This window comes from Heptranchias perlo, unplaced genomic scaffold, assembly GCF_035084215.1.
Source record: "Heptranchias perlo isolate sHepPer1 unplaced genomic scaffold, sHepPer1.hap1 HAP1_SCAFFOLD_63, whole genome shotgun sequence".
Classification (NCBI taxonomy): Eukaryota; Metazoa; Chordata; class Chondrichthyes; order Hexanchiformes; family Hexanchidae; genus Heptranchias; species Heptranchias perlo.
In genome coordinates, this window is record NW_027139655.1 from 657,555 (window position 1) to 676,367 (window position 18,813).

Here is an 18,813-nt window from a genome sequence, read left to right on the forward strand (position 1 = left end):
CGTCTGTGGAGTAAATGCTGTCTCAATTGGTCAGATTATCAATAAAATATAACATCAGAATCAGATTTAATATCATTTCAGGACTCTGTGCTGTTAATATAAAATGTACTTTCCATCCCCCGGGAAGTGTAGGGGATGGAGTATGAAATGGGATTTAGTTCTAGTGCTTGAAACCCTTCAGCTCTTTCTATGATTTCACTAATTTAACAATTAGATTGAATGGGTATTTCACCGCGTTCTTCAGCTCCTCTCTGAATTTATTCTGGGTCAGGACATAAATACACGTGTTTGTGCACGAACTGAGAAGCTGAATCATCTTTCCTGTATCATTTATGATAAAAATAGGGTCAGAGGGGGAGTAAAAAGGCCTAAAGTCCACAATTCGCAGATAAATATAAAATACAACCTGTGTCAGCCACAACAGTATAAAACTGCCCGATATGCTGAAGAGTAAAATGATGGATTTCTTTCGGTTCTCCATCTCTGGATCACTCTGATCCTCTCCATTGCTGCGGCCCCTGAGTCCCCTGCGGACTCGATTGGATATTAAAATACGCCTGACCGTGAGAACATTGAACAGCAAAATCAGACCGAACGGGACACAAGGGGTTAAAATGAGGTTAATCATGTCAAATGCGGCCCATGCGGGGGAAGTACGGAAGCTCGGTTTACCCACACACAACCAGGGAACTTTATCAATTATAAATTTTGGTTCATATATAAAGTACGTGGGGACACTCTCCAAACAGCCCAGCACACTCACTGTTCCCAGAACCACAGCCGCCGTTCTCTCGGTGCAATATTTAGTTTTCAGCTTCTCACAACAAATGGCCACAAATCGATCAAAGGTGAAAGCGACCGTGAGCCAGACGGAAACCACCGTGGTTGCAAAACCCAAGAAGTAAATAAAGCTACAAACGGGAGTAATGTCCAGGAATGACACTGGGAGATACATCACATTAATCGAGTTCAATATCGGATCAGTGATAACCACCAGGAGATCGGCCACTGCCATTCCCACCAGATAGCGACTGATACATTTGGAGAGACCGCACTTTCCTCGGGACAGGATCACAATCGCCACCAAGTTAACTGTAAGAGAGAGAAAAGGAAGCAGAGAAATTACTGATCAGACCTGGAGCCAAAGCAGCAGTTTGAGAGGATCTGGGATGAAATTTCCAGCTTTGTTTCTGCATCGAAGGGTGGAAAGTGATTGATTGACCTGGGCAGCGCTTTCGGGCAGAGAGATGTTTTTAAACACAATGTTCAATAATTAATTGGGAGATGGATACAGGAAGTGAATAAAGTGAGCACCGGATCCACTAGAAGGACTGAGTGAGGGCTCGGTGCCCAGCGGGAAGGGAGCCGCATTTGGGCTACAGACGGACAGGGAAAGAGAGCAAAGGGTCGGGAAGGTGAGGGGAGAGGGGGAGGTGTGTTGCTTTGGGTTAAGAGAACCGACAATGAGTGAGATTGGGAGGCATACAAGGAAAAGATTAGTTGGTCATGGACGTGTAGGAATTGGAGGAGAGTCAGGAGCAGATGGTTTGGAAAAACGGATAAACTGAAGCAACGGATGAGGAGACAGAGGATTCATTGCAGTGAGCGGAGAGGCTGGGATTCACAGGGAGAGACTGCAGCAGAGTGTGAGAGGAAATCTAATCTATGGGTCCCACTAACACAATCCAACTAATACATTCAACTGTTCATTTCTGTGGTTTTTGGTGTCAGGGAACCTGCGTTGGGTATAAAATGTGTTCAATAAATTGAATTTGCACATTCAATTAAACTTAAATTGAAAAGTATTAATGAAATCAACCACTTTGTTCATTAAATTCAGCCGAGCTTTAAAAATACAGTATCCGAATAATTCATTATGACCAAGAAATTTCCGATTCTATTCTTGAAGTAAATTGTAATTATATTTCGTGTCAAGTTGGAAAACATGGAACATTCACAAAAACAGACTGAGGACCTGACAGGGATATAAACATGAGGAGCGAGTCCCACAATAAAAACTCACCCAATCTGACCACTTCATAATAATACTTTCAAATCACATTTTCTATATTTAATTGTTCTGGAATTTTCAGCAGTTCATTCTGATGAATTATTCACACCACAGCCTCTCGCTTTCCCTCTCAGTCGCCCTCTCTATCACTCACTCGACTCCCTATCTCAAGTCCATTTTCATATCCGATTCAATCCTATCATCCTTTTCCTGCATTCAGTTCACCAGCTCCGTGTTCCACCGATCCTATTCTCAGTTAGTTTGTTCAATAATGAACCCTCTATGGACTAGTTTAATATTTCGACAGATCATCCAATTCTAAACGTATTTAACGACACTGTTCACTTCATCAACAAATCGTGGAATGAACAGAATCGAATGCCTCTTCCAGACAGATCTAACAATAATTGAGATTCTTTCTCCTGTTATTGTAAAGTAAAGTGATCGATGGCGGGACTGTTCAATTAACAAAACGCTAAAATCACACTTATAATCGACAGATAAATTGAAGGGCTCCTGATTCCAACTGATACAGTGCAAACTGAGACAACATAACATCAAAACATTTCATTTTGCAGTGAAGTCCAGTGACAGTCAGTGAATTCATCCACAGTGAAGCCGAGGAGGAGATGTGAAAGAGTCAGCAGCAAACTGAGAGGAAGGACATTGCGCTGCCTCCTTGTAACACTGAGACCGTGAGATGTCTCATTATCAATCTCTGAAAACACATCAATGAAAACATATTCCAGAACCGGTTCGTTCCACAAAATGAAACTATTAACAGCTCCCGATGGCCTGACATCAGCGATGAGCCCAGACACCTGACTCCAATACATTCAGTACAGTAATTATTCCAGTAACAATGCCGAGGTTGGATATAGAAAGTCCACTACAGATATAATGTAACTCCTTCAAGACCGAACTTTTAGAAGTTAAGAAAATACCATTGTTCAACAATACATTCAGTATAGAGAATAATCCAGTAAAAATGTCAGGGTTGGGTACACGAAAATCATTACGGATATAATGCAGCTCCTACAAGACCTAAAGAGACTTAATACATTCCATCATTCAACGGACAGAACAGTACAGGCGACTCCGTAAAACACGCAGGGAGAAAATATAATTTGCCAAGTTAAGCAACAGAGTTAACACTGATTTTCACCATTAACAGCTGAGATAATGGCTTACCTGGAACTCCAATGGCTGCAAGAACAGGATAATAAATGAGCATTATCTGATCGATTCCTGAATATCCCATTTCTGTGAGAAGCACTGACTTCTGTTGTCCTGGGAACCACAGCTCCAGCAGGAACTCGGAGCTGATCCATTCCAACAAGCCCTGATTTATACAGGGGATCAGTCTCCACTGACACGGTGTTAGCCCTGATCATTGCTATCAGTTACAGTCAGTTTAACAAACATATTACATCTGCAGCGTTGACTCCGATGTAAATAATGTGGTGGATATAACACAAACATCTCAAAATCCAGGTCATTATCTTAATCAGACCTCTCTCAGGAATAATGTTTAAATCTGTTCTCATACAGGACTGATCCAACAACAATGAGCGGCTCCATTTACAGTTTTTATATAATTGTATTGACCATGTTCACTCCTGGAGATTCATTTATAAATGTTACCGATTCTCCCACAGTGTGGACTGAATCCAGGGACACAAGCAGACCCGTTTCACTCTGTTCCTGCAGTTTCCCAGTTAAAATATGAATTGTGAGTCTCTGACACGCGGACAGTTAAAGGGCAGGTTGAGGATTGCAACCCAGAAATGACTGTGGGTGATATTAGGGGACAGACACTGAACGTGTCCCATTGACATTCCTCTCTCCGCTATTTCACTGCAGATGTTTACCCGTTTATTCTACATTGGTTAACGGCTCCAGTAAAATTGGTCCCGTGCAACACCGAGCTGAGCTCATGAACCGATTTGACCTCCATCACAAAGGCCCCGTGATTCCCTCACCCGACTCCATTTCTTCCTCAGCCGATTGCCATTCAAACCCTCATCAATGCCTCTGTCCCTCCAGACTCCATTCCTCCAATGCACTCCTGGCCGGCCACCCAACCTCCATCTTACAGAAACGTGAGCTCGTCCAAAACTCTGTTGTCCGTGTCCAACCAGCACCAGGTCCTGCTCGGCCTCACTGACCCTCACTGGCTCCCAGCTCCATATCACTTACATTTAAAGTTCTCATCCTTGGGTTTAAAACCCCCCATGGCCCAACCCTCACCATCTCCATACCTACAGACAACTCACCCGTCACCTCCTCATTCGTCGGTCACTGGCCTCTTTTGCTGGGACTACCCTCACTTGGTTCAACTCACCTATCTGATCAGAGCCAGGAGAAGCTTCTCTTCCCACCCTATCACCGTTATCTCTGATGTTTCTAAAAGTTCAATCTTTGACTCCCTCCTCTTCCTCATCCACATGCTGCCCTTTGGTGACACAGTCCACAGACACGGACCAGATTTCAGATGGACGCTGACAAAACCACCGCCTCTCTTGACCCTTCCAATATCTTTGTGTTATCAGGCCCACACTTTCTGTTTTAGATGAGCCACCAGTTCCTCCATTTAAAATTTGGGAAGTCATGATCTGTGGCCCCAAAATCTCCACATCCTAGCCACGGATTCCATCCCCACTGCAGGCTTTTTGATTGGTGAGCAGCTCACCAACCATCGAAGCCCTTACTGACCTGCATTAGATTCCAGTCTCCTAAGCCTGTTGCTTATTTTTATTCTTTCTTACATTTAAATGCATCAGGGCTTCACCACTCCCTATCTCTGTAACCTCCTCCAGTCCGACACCCTGCCCCAAACACTCTGTTCCTCCACCTGTGGTCGTTTGTGCATCCGTAGTCCATTTGTCCTACTTTTGAAAGCCGTACCTTCAGCCATATCCACGTTCCAGAAAGCACAACCTCAGCCCCTCCATCTCACTCACCTCCTTTCAGGTGTCAGACGTGGCTCACTGGTAGTAGTCTCGCCTCTGAGTTAGAATGTTGTGAATTCAAAACCAATTCCACAGACTTGAACGCATAATCCAGGCAGACGCCACAGAGCCATTCTGAGGGAGCACTGTACTGTCGGAGGGTCAAAATTGAGGGAGTGCTGCACTGTCGGAGGGGCAGTACTGATAGAGTGTTGGAGTGAGTGAACACAGTACTCTCGGAGGGTCAGTACTGAATGAGTGTTGCACTGTCACAGGATCAGTACTAAGGGAGGGCTGCATTGTCGTAGGGGCTGTATGGAGGGAGTGCTGCACTGTCAGAGGGTCAGTAATGCAGGAGTGCTACACTGTCATAGGATCGGTAGTGAGGGAGTGCTGCACTACCGGAGGGGCAGTACTTAGACAACCCTGCACTGTCAGAGGGTCAATACTGAGGGAGTACTGTGCTGTCGGAGGATCAGTACGCAAGAAGCGCTGTACTGTCGAAGGGGCAGTACGAAGGGTGTGCTGCACTGTCGGAGGTGCAGTACTCTGGGAGTGCTGCACTGTCGGAGGGGCAGTACTGAGGCAACGCAGCACTGTCAGATGGTCAGCACTGAGGAAGCGCTGTGCTGTCGAACGGGCAGTATCGTGGAAGTTCTGCACTGTCGGAGGGTCAGTAGTGAAGGAGCGCTGCACTGTTGAAGGGGTAGTATTGAGAAACTGCTGCACTGTTGTGGATGCCGCCTTGCAGGCGAGACGTTAAACCGAAGCCCAATCTGCCTTCTCAGGTCGATGTAAAAGATCCCACGGCACCATTCGAAAAAGTGCAGGCGAGTTCTCCCCGGTGTCCTGGGCAATATTTATCCCTCAACGAACATCACTAAAACGGATTTTCTGCTAATTCATCTCATTGCAGTATGTGGGATCTTGCTGTGTTCAAATTGGCTGCAGCATTTCCAACATTACCACAGTGTCTACACTTCAAAATCAGAGAAACATAGAACGGTTACAGCGCAGGAGGAGGCCATTCGGCCTATCGAGCCCGTGCCGGCTCTTTGTAAGAGCAATCCAATTAGTCGCAATCCCCCGCTCTACCCCATAGCGCTGCAAAGTTTTTCACTTCAATTATTTATCCAATTCCTTTTTGAAGGCCATGATTGAATCTGCTTCCACCACCCTTTCAAGCAGCGCATTCCAGATCATTACCACTTGCTCCGTAAAAAAAGATTTTCCTCATGTCGCCTTTTGTTATTTTGCCAATCACCTGAAACGATTTCGAACGCTTCTATCAAATCACCTCTTAACCTTCTCTGCTCTAAGGAGAACAACACCAGCATCTCCAGACTCTCCACGTAACTGAAGTCCCTCATCCCTGGAACCATTTTAGTAAATCTTTTCTGCACCCTCTCTATCTTCTTCACATCCTTCCTAAAGTGTGGTGCCCAGAATTGGACACAATACTCCAGTTGTGGTCGAACCAGTGTTTTATAAAGGTTCCACATAACTTCCTTGCTTTTGTACTCCATGTCTGTATTTATAAAGCCCTTGACGCCACACGCTTTTTCAACCGATTTCTCAAACTATCCTGCCACCTTCAAAGATTTGTGCACGTATACCCCCAGGTGTCTCTGTTCCTGCATCCCCTTTGGAATTGTGCCATTTAGTTTATATTGCTTCTCCTCTTTCTTCCAGCCAAAATGTATCAATTCGCACTTCTCTGCGCTAATTTCATAGGAACGTAGGAACAGGAGGAGGCCATTCAGCCCCTCGTGCCTGCTCCAGTATTTGATTAGATCATGGCTGAACTGTGATCGAACTCCACATATCTGCCTTTGGCTCATATCCCTCAATACCGTTGGTTGCCAAAAATCTATAGATCTCAGATTTAAATTTAGCAATTGAGCTCGTATCAATTTCTGTTTGTGGAAGAGAGTTCCAAACTTCTACCACCCTTTGTGCGTCGAAATGTTTGATAATCTCGCTCCTGAAAGGTCTGGCTCTAATTTTTAGACTGTGCCCCCTACTCCTACAATCCCCAACCAGCGGAAATAGTTCCTCTCTATCCACCCTATCTGTTCCCCTTAATAGCTTATAAACTTCGATCAGATCACCCCTTACCCTTCGAAACTCTAGAGAATACAACCCCAATTTGTGCAAGTTCGCCTCGTTAATTAACCCTTCAAGTCCGGGTATCATTCCAGTAAACCTACGCTGCACTCCCTCCAAGGCCAATATGTCCTTCCGAAAGTGCGGTGCCCACAATTGCTCACAGTACTCCACGTGCAGTCTAACCAGGGTTTTGTATAGCTGCAGCATAACTTCTGCCCCATTGTACTCTCGTCCTCCAGATAAAAAGGACATCATTCCATTTGCCTTCTTGATTATTTTCTGCACCTGTTCATGACCCTACAATGAGCTATTTATCTGAATCCCTTGGTCCCTTTGGACGTCCATTCTTTTTAACTTTTTTCCATTTAGAACGTACCCTGTTCTATACTTTTTTGATCCAAATTGGATTATCTCACATTTGTCAGCATTGAATTCCATTTGCCACAGTTTTGCCCATTCACTTAATCTGTCTATATCCCTTTGTAATTTTATGTTTTCATCTACACTGCTTACAATGCCACCAATCGTTGTGTCATCGGCAAACTTAGATACGAGACTTTATTTGCCTTCATCTAAGTCGTTAATAAATATTGTGAATAACTGAGGCCCCAAGGCAGATCCCTGCGGGACTCCACTAGTCACATCCTGCCAATGTGAGTACCTTCCTATTATGCCTACTCTCTGTTGCCTTTAGCTCAGCCAACTTTCTAACCAAGTCCGTACTTTTCCCTCGATTCCATGGGCTTCTATCTTATCTAACAGTCTCTTATGTGGGACCTTATCAAATGCCTTCTGGAAGTCCATATACATAACATCCATTGACATTCCCCTGTCCACTACTTTAGTCACCTCTTCAAAAAATTCAAACAGGTTTATCAGGCACGAACTACCTTTCACAAATCCATGCTGGCTCTCTCTGATTAACTGAAAATTATCGAGGTGTTCAGTCACCCTAACCCTTAATTATAAACTCCAGCATTTTCCCCACAACAGATGTTAGGCTAACTGGTCTATAATTCCTCGGTTTCCCTCTCTTTCCTTTCTTATAAAGCGGAGTGACATGTGCAATTTTCCAATCGAGAGGGACCGTTTCTGAATCTAGAGAATTTTGAAAGATTATAGTTAGGCCATCTACAATGTGCTCACCTACTTCCTTTAAAACCCTGGGATGCAAACCATCTGTTCCTGGGGATTTGTCACTCTTTAGTGCTATTATATTCTTCATTACTGTTGCATAACTTATGGTAATTTTATCGAGTCCCTGTCCCCGATTCAATATTAGTTTTCTTGGGATTTCAAGCATGCTATCCTCTTTTTCTACTGTAAATACTGACGCAAAGTAATCGTTCAACATGCCGCCATTTCCCCATTGTCAATGACGATATCCCCACTTTCAGTTTTTAAGTGGTCAACACTGCTCCTGACCACCCTCTTTTTCCGAATATAACGATAAAAGTTCTTCGTATTGGTTTGGATATCCATCGCAAGTTTATTTTCATGCTATCTTTTTGTAGCTCTTACTATCTGTTTTGTGACCCTTTGTTGATCTTTGTATCTTTCCCATTCGCCAGGATCTGTGCCATGTTTTGCCTTTTTGTATGCCCTTTCATTATGTATAATACTATCCCTTACCTCTTTAGTTGCCCATGGCTGTTTTTTTTTCCGCAAGTAGAGTTCAGGGGTATAAACCGATTCTGAATCACGTTAAATGTTTCTATAAAAATTTCCCACTGATCATCAGGCGTTTTACCCATTAGCAGATTTGCCCAGTTTACTGTGGACAGTCACTGTCTCATCCCATTGAAGTCGGCCTTACCCAAGTCAAGAATCTTAGCAGCTGACTCACTTTTTGTCCTTTCAAACACTACATTGAACTCGACCATGCTATGATCGCTATTGGATAGATGTTCGCGTACAATTAAGCTGTAATCTAAATCTGCCATGTGTCCGCCCATTCCACCAGCCTGTCTATGTCCTCTTGAAGTCCATCACTATGCTCCTCACTGTTCACTACACTTCCAATTTTTGAACCATCTGCAAATTTTGAAATTGTTCACTGAACACTCAAGTCCAAGTCATTAATATATATCAAGAAATGCAGTGGTCTTAATACCGACCCCTGGGGAACACTTCCTCCAGTCAGAAAAACAACCGTTCACCACTACTCTCTGTTTACTGTCACTTAGCCAATTTCGTATGCCTGCTCCCACTGCCCCTTTAATTCCTTGGGCTTCAATTCTGCTGACAAGCCTATTATGTGGAATATTATCAAACAAATTTTGAAAGTCCATATACACTTCAACTGCATTGCGCTCATCAACCCTCTGTTACCTCATCAAAAAACTCAGTCAAGTTAGTTAAACACGATTTGCCTTTAACAAATTCGTGCTGGCTTTCCTTTATTAATCAACCATTGTGTAAGGGACTATTAATTTTGTCCCGGATTATCGTTTCTAAAAGCTTCCCCACAACCGAAGTTAAACTGACTGGCCTGCAGTTGACGGGTGTATCCTTCCACCCTTTTTTGAATAAGGGTGTAACATTTGCATTTCTCCGGCCCTCGGGCACCACCCCCATATCCAAGGATGACTGGAAGATTATGGCCAGAACCTCTGCAATTTCCACCTTTACTTCCCTCAGCAATCTTGGATGCATCCCAGCCGGACCGGGTGACTTATTGATTTAAGTACAGCCAGCCTTTCTAGTTGTTCCTCTATCAATTTTTACTCTATCCAGTATCACAACGACTCTTTTTTTTCTGTGAGTTTTCTTCTTCCTTGGTCACGACAGGTGCAAAGTACTCATTTAATACCTCAGCTGGGACGCGGGGACTTGGCCTAACATTTAGAGCCAGGACGTGCAGGAATGAAGTTTGGAGCGCTCTTTTTGATGCCAGCTCAATCGAGAATTCTAAATCTGAGATTGATAGATTTCTGTGAACCAATGGTATGAAGGGATATGGGGCGAAGGCGGGTAAATGGAGTTAGGTCACAGGTCCACACTGATCTGATTGAATGGTGGAAAAGGCTCGAGGGGCAAAATGACACCGCCACTTGCTGCCTCCTGATAAGTGCCAGCTTCTCCTGCAAGAGATCGGGACGTGTGCCTGGGTGATGTTCATATCATGGTTGAATAGCTACCAGTGTGTGTGGCCTGTGAGTTGTGGGTGTGCTGCTTGCAACGGTGGTAATGTGTAAGGGTGAGATGGTTGAGTACTGAAGGAAAGAGTTAGTTGGTATGTGGGTGATGGGGTGTGTAATGCGTGGAGCAATGGATGCAGCTCGTGGTGTAGTTGGTCGGAGACGCCACTTGACAGTTGACCTCACTCATCTTGACCACTCATGTCAAAGTATTGAACTTCTTCCTGTACTGCATCCATGTTCATGATGCTGTGCGCCTGGCATTGACCTCATCCCCTACTGCCTCCTACTACCTTTTGGGTGTATGTCTGGAGGACCTCTTGCCCACTGCGGATATAGGATGTCCCTCCTTCAGTCCACCTCTTACACCAAGGCCTCTGGTGATTCAGCAGAGAATCTTGGTGCATGGAGTCTCAGGCCGGCAGATTGGTGAGGTCTGGCCTGCAGATTGGAGGATGTGGGATTTACTGCTGGGCAACCTTTATTTAATATTTTTAATTAACTCATCAGTACTTAAAAATAGGGATGGGATCCGCATCTGTGCTTTATGTGTGCGATGTCTGATCTCCGTTCATACTCCTTGCAGACAGCAGGCTGTTATATTCAGCAAGTAACAGGTACCAGCTACCTTTAAGAGATTTCCAACAGACAGCCTGCCTTTAAAAGATAGGAGCTTCCCCCTGCTGGTGGAAAGTGCGAATTGCATGGAATCCTCGTTCACCGCTGATTGCCAACGCAGATTGCAGGTGAGTCCTCAGGGCTGACGAAAATCTCGTCCTGCCTGCGCAGGGACCATTGGGCGCGGGGTAATAGCGGATCGTGCTGCACCCGCCCAAAAACAGTTCCTATCCAATTTTCCCCCTCAGTGTCCAGGTAACATTCGAGGAAATCTGCGTTGCACTCCCAAAGGCAATATGTCCTTCCTGAAGTGTGGTACCCACAACTGAACACAGTACTCCAGGTGTGGTCTAACGAGGGCTTTGTATAGTTGCAGCATAACTTCGACCCCATCGTACTCTGGTCCTCTAGATATAAAGGCCAGCATTCCATTCGCCTTTATTGATTCTTTTCTGTACCTGTCCATGATATGTTGATGATCCACACACACGGACCTCTAAGTCTCTTGTGATTTTGTGATTTCCGTTCCCACTGCTGTTTCCCTGCACCAGTTAAAAAGCACACTCCTGGTCCCACTGCTGCTGAGACCCTGTGATTCTGCCATCTCAAGCCTTCATTTCTCCAACACTCTCACCACCTCACATATTTAAATTAGCCGAGCTAGGAAATGCCACCTGGAATCAAAGAGCCTTACCCTAATATCGCTCGGTGTGACCTGTCCATTTAAAGGGGCATCACCCTGTCATCTCACGGTGTGACCCGTCCGGTTAAAGGGGCCTCATCCTGAGATCTAACGTTGTGACACATCCAGCTAAAGGGACTTCACCTCATGATCTCACGGTGTGACACATCCAGTTCAAGCGGTCTCACCCTGAGATGTAACGTTGTGACTCGTCCAGTTTAATGGACCTCACCCTGAGATCTGACGTTGTGACTCGTCCAGTTAAAGCAGTCTCACCCTGAGATCTCACCATGTGACCCGTCCGGTTCCAGAGGCTTCACCCTGTGATCTCACGGTGTGACACCTCCAGTTTAAGGGGCCGCACGCTATGATCTCACGGTGTGAGCCGTCCAGTTAAAGAGGCTTCACCCTCTGATCTCACGGTTTGACCCGTCCAGTTAAATGAGCCTCACCCTCTGATCTCACGGTTTGACATGTCCAGTTAAAGGGGCCTCACCCTCTGATCTCACGGTTTGACCAGTCCAGTTAAAGGGACGAGAGAGAGACAGAGGAAATTGTGCCAGATCCAGAAAAGCATGCAGGATCTGCTCCAGCTGCAGTCGATGGGGATCGATGTCGGGAAAGGACTCAGGGAGTTGAAGGGCCTGCAAGTCTCGATCTTCACCTCCGAGGCCTCGAAGATCACCTTTCGGTCCAGAGTCCACTCCGTGCAGCAGGGCGAGAAGTGTTCGCGTTTCTTCGTCCACAAGCTGCACAGAGAGACCTCTGGTGATCAGCAGCCTGAAGGAGGAAGACGGCTCGGTGACGCCTTTACAGACCGACATACTGAGGATCAACAAATCTTTATATGCCGGGCTGTATGACGCAAAGCCCAGAGACACCAAGGCCTCTCAATCCTTCCTGTCGTCTATTACGGAGGTCTTAGAGGACAGCGAACAGGAGCGCCTGGATCGGCAATTGACCTTGGAGAAGCTGACAAAGGCCGTCCGGTCTTTGGAGAAGAGTAGAACTCCGGGGAGCGATGGCTTACCGGTTGAGTTGTGCTCGGCTCTGTGTGATTGGACTGGCCAAGAGCTACTGGATGTGTCCGGGGGTATGCTTCTGGCAGGCAGCATTTCAGAGTCCATGAGGAAAGGCATCATCACTGTCATCTACAAGCAGAAGAGGGAGAGGGGGAAATCAGAAATTGGCGACCCATTTCCTTGCTAAATGTCAACTACAAGATTCTGTCGAAGGCCATCGCCAACAGGCTCGAGTCCGCTCTGGAGCAGGTGATCCACCCGGATCAGACCTGTACTGTACCCGGCAGAAAGTCTCTGATAGCCTGGTACTGTCCAGGTATACGATCGTCTACATGTAGGAAAGGGGGGTGAACACCTGCCTCATCAGCCCGGACTAGGACAAGGCCTTTGACAGAATATCCCACACATACATGATGAATGTGCTGTCCAAAATGGGCTTTGGGGAGGAAATGTCCAATTGGACCTGACTGCTCTATGTGGACATTCATAGCGCAGTCCTAATCAATGGGCTGGAGTCGGAGAGTTTTCTGATCAGATTTGGAGTCAGGCAGGGCTGTCCTCTCTCCATGGTCTTGTTCATATGTGGTATCGAGCCGTTTGCCCCGTCCGTCAGGAAGGACACAAGTATCAGGGGGATGACGATCCCAGGCAGCGGAGGCTCTCAGATTACGGCCTCCCTGTACATGGATGACGTCACTGTCTTTTGCTCCGATCAGCAGTCGGTCCACAGATTGATGGGCATCTGCGATCGTTTCGAACTGGCCTCGGTGTCCCGAGTGAACTACAGTAAGGGTGAGGCCATGTTCTCTGGCAGGTGGGAGACCCGATCCTTTGTCCCCTTCACCGTCAGGTCCGACTAACTGATGGTACTTGCGAGCTGGTTCAGGGGGCCCCAGGCCTCCACCAAGAAATGGGAGGAGCGGTTCGCCAAGGCGAAACAGAAGCTTGGTATGTTGGGGGGACGCTGTCTCTCTCAATAACGGGCAGGAATCTGTTGATAAGGTGTGAGGTACTCGCGGTGTTGCTCTCCGTGGCCCAGGTCTGGCCCATTCCCCCCAACTCCGTCACCACAGTCACCCGAGCTATCTTCCACTTTTTCTGGAGGTCCAAGGTAGAATGTGTCCACTGGGACACCATGTACAAACCTCCAGACAAAGGGGGAAGAAGCGTCACCAATGCTGCCCTGATCCTGATGGCCAGCTTTGTGTGTGGCTGCCTCAGAATGTGTGCAGAGCCCCGGTACACAAACACCAAGTGTCTCTACGTGCTGAGTTTCTACCTGTCCAAAACATTGAGAAAACTGCGTCTGGCCATGCTAGCCGAGGAGACGAAGGACGTCCCGTCCAGCTCGACCACCCCACCCTACCTGCCCCAGGTGGAGAAGATCCTGAGGAGAAACCACTTCGACCACAAGGACATCAGACAGTGGTCGACGAGGAACGTTCTGGGGGTCCTGCAGGAAAAGGAGAGGGTGAATCCGATCGGGCAGATCCCCGACCAGACGGTCGATGCCATTTGGCAGAACATCTCGTCGCCGGAACTGACCGACAGGCACCAGGATGTGGTCTGGATGGTGGTGAGATCCGCGCTCCCAGTGCGGGCATTCCAACATGGACAAAATCTCAGCACCACCTCGAGCTGCCTTCAAGGCTGCAACGGGGATGAGACCATCGCCTGTCTCCTGATGGACTGGTCCTTCACGCAGAATAAGTGGAGAGAGATGCGTTGGTCTCTGTCCCCATTCATCCCCAACACCTCGGTAACACAGGACGCTGTGCTCTATGGGCTGTTCCCCGGGACGGACACCGAGACAGATATCAACAGCTGCTGGAAGGCCATCAACTTGGTGAAGGAGGCCCTTTGGTCCTCCCGAAACCTTCTGGCCTCCCAGCTGAAGGAGCGGTCCACGACCGAGTGTTGCCGACTGACACACTGCAAGGTCCAGGGGAATGTGCTGCGGGATGCACTGAGGCACGGTGCGGCCTATACAAGGGCTCTATGGGGAAAGAGCATCGTGTAAAGCCATCCCACCTTTTATTATACAGAATGTATTTAAAGACATGTACTGTGTATTGTATTGAAATAATGGGATCATAGTGTGTGCGATCTGTTTTGTATTGTTTTGAATTGAAATTGTGACTTTTACCCTGAACTTTATGTATCCTTAAATTTTATGAAATAAAGTATATTTTGAAAATAAAAAAGCATTGCTGCTCAAAGGCACTCCTTTGATCAGCGAGAGACCTGTCCGAAAGACTGACAGAAGTCTTTTTTTGCCTGAAAGTGATGTCCGGTTTGACGTGTTGTTGCTCAAAGGCACTCCCTGCTGGTGAGCAGAGGCAAATGCTCGAGTAAAACAGCTTCAAGGTTTGAGAAAGGAAAAGCGCCAACATTTTAAGCAGCAAACAGTCTGTAAAGTTAAGAGAGCGGCCTTGAGCTCAATACCGCTTAATCCAAAAGCACGTTCGTTATTTTGAGACAGAATTAAACCAACGATTTAAGAGTGATTTTGCTTTCAAGTTTTAATCTCTACAAGTTTTCCACACGACCAGCTGAGCTCTCGAAGGGAAACAGCAAAGGTCCCTCTCTTTGGTGATTGTTCACCGTGTGCCTTTTGACACTCCCGGACTCGTGGAGTCGCGTGGGCATGACCGAGACTGACTCGGTCCCTGCTCATACCGCAGCGCTGTGAGCGTGTGAGCTCCGACTTATTCTCCACACCTTTGGCCAGTCGAGCAATGGGGAACGTGTCTGACCAAAATTCAGAAGATTGTTGGTTCGATTTCCACCTGGATGGAGAGTTTTTGCAAACTGCCGATGAGTTTATGATTTTACACCTTGCAAACTGTCCTACTTGATAGAGCTGCCTGGAGTTTTATGCATCAAGTGTCTTCTTAGCGCAGCAGGCAGCGCGTCAGTCTCATAATCTGAAGGTCCTGAGTTCAATCCTCAGAGAAGGCATCATTAAGTTTTTTTTTTCCATCATTGCTCAAGACCAAAATCAAGAATTGTTGCTTCCTGCAGCACACCTGAAGATTTGCTGCCCCTTGACCTCTCTGTACCGCAGCACGCAGTGAAGCTTAAGAAGTACATGGACCATGGGCTCGCTGAAAACTGACGCCACTTTTGTTTCTGGACAATTGACCCAAGTCAAAAGGTGAGTGGAGAATGCAAGAATCTATCTTGCTATCTCTCACCTGCTCAGCGAGCATTCGACTTGAATCATAGAAACATTCCAGCACGGATGGAGGCCATTCGGCCCATCGAGACCACACCAGCTCTGTGCAAGAGCAATCCAGCTGGTCCCACTCCACCGCCCCATCGTTTTTCCTGATGTCATCTATGGTGCTTTTGCCAATCATGTTACATCTATGCCCTCTGCTCCTTCACCCTTCTGCAAATGGGAACGATTTCTCTCCATACACTCTGTCTAATCCCTTCATGGTTTTGACAATCTCTATCAAATCTCCAGCTTTTCCAGTCTATCCACGTAACTAAAGTCCCTCATCCCTGGAATCATTCTAGTAAATCTCTTCTGCACCCTCTTTAATGCCTTCATATCTTTCCTAAAGTGCGGCGCCCAGAAGTGGACACAATACTCCAGTTGTGGCTGAACCAGTGTTTTCTAATGACTTCCATACTTTAGTGCTCTCTGCCTCTATTTATAAAGCCCAGGATCCCGAATGCTTTTTTAACCACTTTCTCAACCTGCCCTGCCACTTTCAATGATATGTGCACATATACCCGCAGATCTCTTTGTTCCTGTATCACTGTTAGAATTAAGCCCTCTAGTTTATATTGCCTCTCCTCGTTCTTCCTACCGAAATGCATCAATTCGATTTTTTCTTCGTTAACTTTCATTTGCCATGTTTCCGCCCATGCAGCCAGTCTGTATATATTCTCCTGAAGTCTATCACTATCCTCCTCACTGTTTTTAACCCTTACAAGTTTTGTTTCATCTGCAAATTTGGAGATTGTGCCCTGTACACACAAGTTCAAGTCATTAACATATATAAAGGAAAGCAGTGGTCAAAGCACCGACCCCTGGGGAACATCACTGTCCTCCTCCCTCCAGTCCCAAAAACAACCGTTCACCACTACTCTGTTTCCTGTCCCTTAGCCGATTCTGTATCCTTGTTGCTACTGCCCCCTTTATTCAATGCCCTTCACAGTAGTTGTTTCGCACTCGCCTCCAAGCAGCTCCACGATCAGCAGAGAAATCTCGCCTTGGGTTGGCCCCCTCCCTGACGACAATCAATACTTTGTTCCAATCGGTGGTTTCGAGCATAAGCAAGTGAGCAACAGCAGAACGGGAAGCCACAGTAATCGTGAATGATGCTGAGAAGAGCCCGAGACTGCGGAAGGTAGATGAGCTCACAGGAAAGGAACAGCGGCCCCGAGCTTGAGGGAGCAGCGAGAGCCCTGTCTGTCTGACTGATCGAAGACTGTTTTGCCTGAAAGCGGTTTGAAGTGTTGTTGCTCAAAGGCACTCCCTGCTGGTGAGCAGAGGCAAATGCTCGAACAAAACAGCCGTGTTCTGACAGACACAGAAAGCTTCAAGGTTTGACAAAGGAAAAGTGCTCTCCTGTGCCTCAGCGCCAACATGTTAAGCCGTAGGCTGCCTGTAAAGTTAAGAGAATGGCCTAGAGCTACTTACTCCAAAAGCACGTTTATTACTTCGAACCAGCAAACTTTGATCTGTTAATTGTACTATAGTTCTCCGCTCGACAAGCTGAGCGATCGAAAGGAAGCAGCTCATGTCTCTCTCTTTGGTGATTGTTCACCGTGCACCTTTTGACACTTCCGGACTCGTGGAATCGCGTGGGCATGACCGAGACTGACTCGGAAACTGCTCATTATCCAGCGTTGTGGAAGTGTGAGTTACTGCATGCTTTTTGAAAACTAGGCCAGTGGAGCAATGGATAACGTGTGGAGGTTCAATTCCCGTTTGATTCGAAAGTTTCTGCGATTTTTTTTGTTACAAAACATACATTACTGCATAAAATTTAAGAATACACAGAGTTAAAATTAAATTTCACAATTTCGAAGCAATACAGTGCAATACAGACCGTATCTCACGGTATGAACCGTCCAGTTAAAGGGGCCTCATGCTGTGATCTCACGGTATGAACCGTCCAGTTAAAGGGGCCTCATGCTGTGATCTCACGGTGTGAACCGTCCAGTTCAGGGGGCCTCATCCTGTGATCTCATGCTGTGAACCGTCCAGTTAAAGGGGCCTCACCTTGTGATCTCACGGTGTGATCCATCCAGTTAAAGGGGCCTCAAAGATTATCTTTCGTTCCAGAGTCCGCTCCGTGGAGCAGGACGAGAAGTGCTCGCGCTTCTTCTTCCAGAAGCTGCTCAGGGAGACTTCTGTGATCAGCAGCCTGAAGAAGGAAGAGGGCTCGGTGACGTCTTCACAGACCAACATACTGAGTCCACCCCACCTTGTAATTTGCTAATTTACCTCATGCTCATGCTTTAATATTGCATTTTTTTGATAAAGATTAGAAAGCTATTTGATAAACTTGAGTAATGAAGAAGGAGAGACAGAAAGCGATAGAGAAACAACAACAGAGCAATAAACAGGTGGAGGGAGAAACAGATATAGAGACATAGGGAGATAAAGGTAAACAGATAGATAGCTATATAGATAGATAAATGGACAGATAGAGATAGATAGATAGGTAAGTAGATATATAGATAGATGGCTAGAGAGATGTATAGATAGAGAGAGTTGGATAGAGAGATATATAGATAGATGGATGGATAGATAGATGGATAGAGAGATATATAGATAGATAGATGGATGGATGGATAGATGGATGGATAGATAGATGGATGGACAGATAGATGGATAGAGAGATATATAGATAGATAGATATTTAAATAGATGGATGGATAGACAGAGATATATATATATAGATAGATGGATGAATAGATAGATGGATGGATAGATAGACTGATAGAGAGAGAGATAGGTAGATAGTTAAATAGATGGATGGATAGATAGATGGATAGATATATATATAGATAGAAAGATAGATAGATAGGCAGATGGATAGAGAGATAGATGGATAGAGAGATATATAGATATAGAGATAGATGAATGGAGAGGTAGATGGATAGAAAGATGGATAGATAGAAAAAATACATTTAAAGCAGTGGAGAGACAATGATACATTCGAATCGGTCGAAGGAGATTGATATTGATTTTTAATAAGGTGAAAATAACAATGGATATAGTTGAAAGAGATAACGAAACATAAAATTAGTAGAA

The 18,813-nt window shown here is 46.0% G+C and overlaps 1 non-coding gene across 1 annotated transcript; it reads left to right on the forward strand.

Moving 5' to 3' along the window:
- Positions 1 to 15,421: 15,421 nt before the first annotated feature.
- trnam-cau (transfer RNA methionine (anticodon CAU)) lies at positions 15,422 to 15,494 on the forward strand. The gene has a single exon. It is a non-coding gene; the product is annotated as a tRNA-Met (tRNA).
- Positions 15,495 to 18,813: the final 3,319 nt, after the last annotated feature.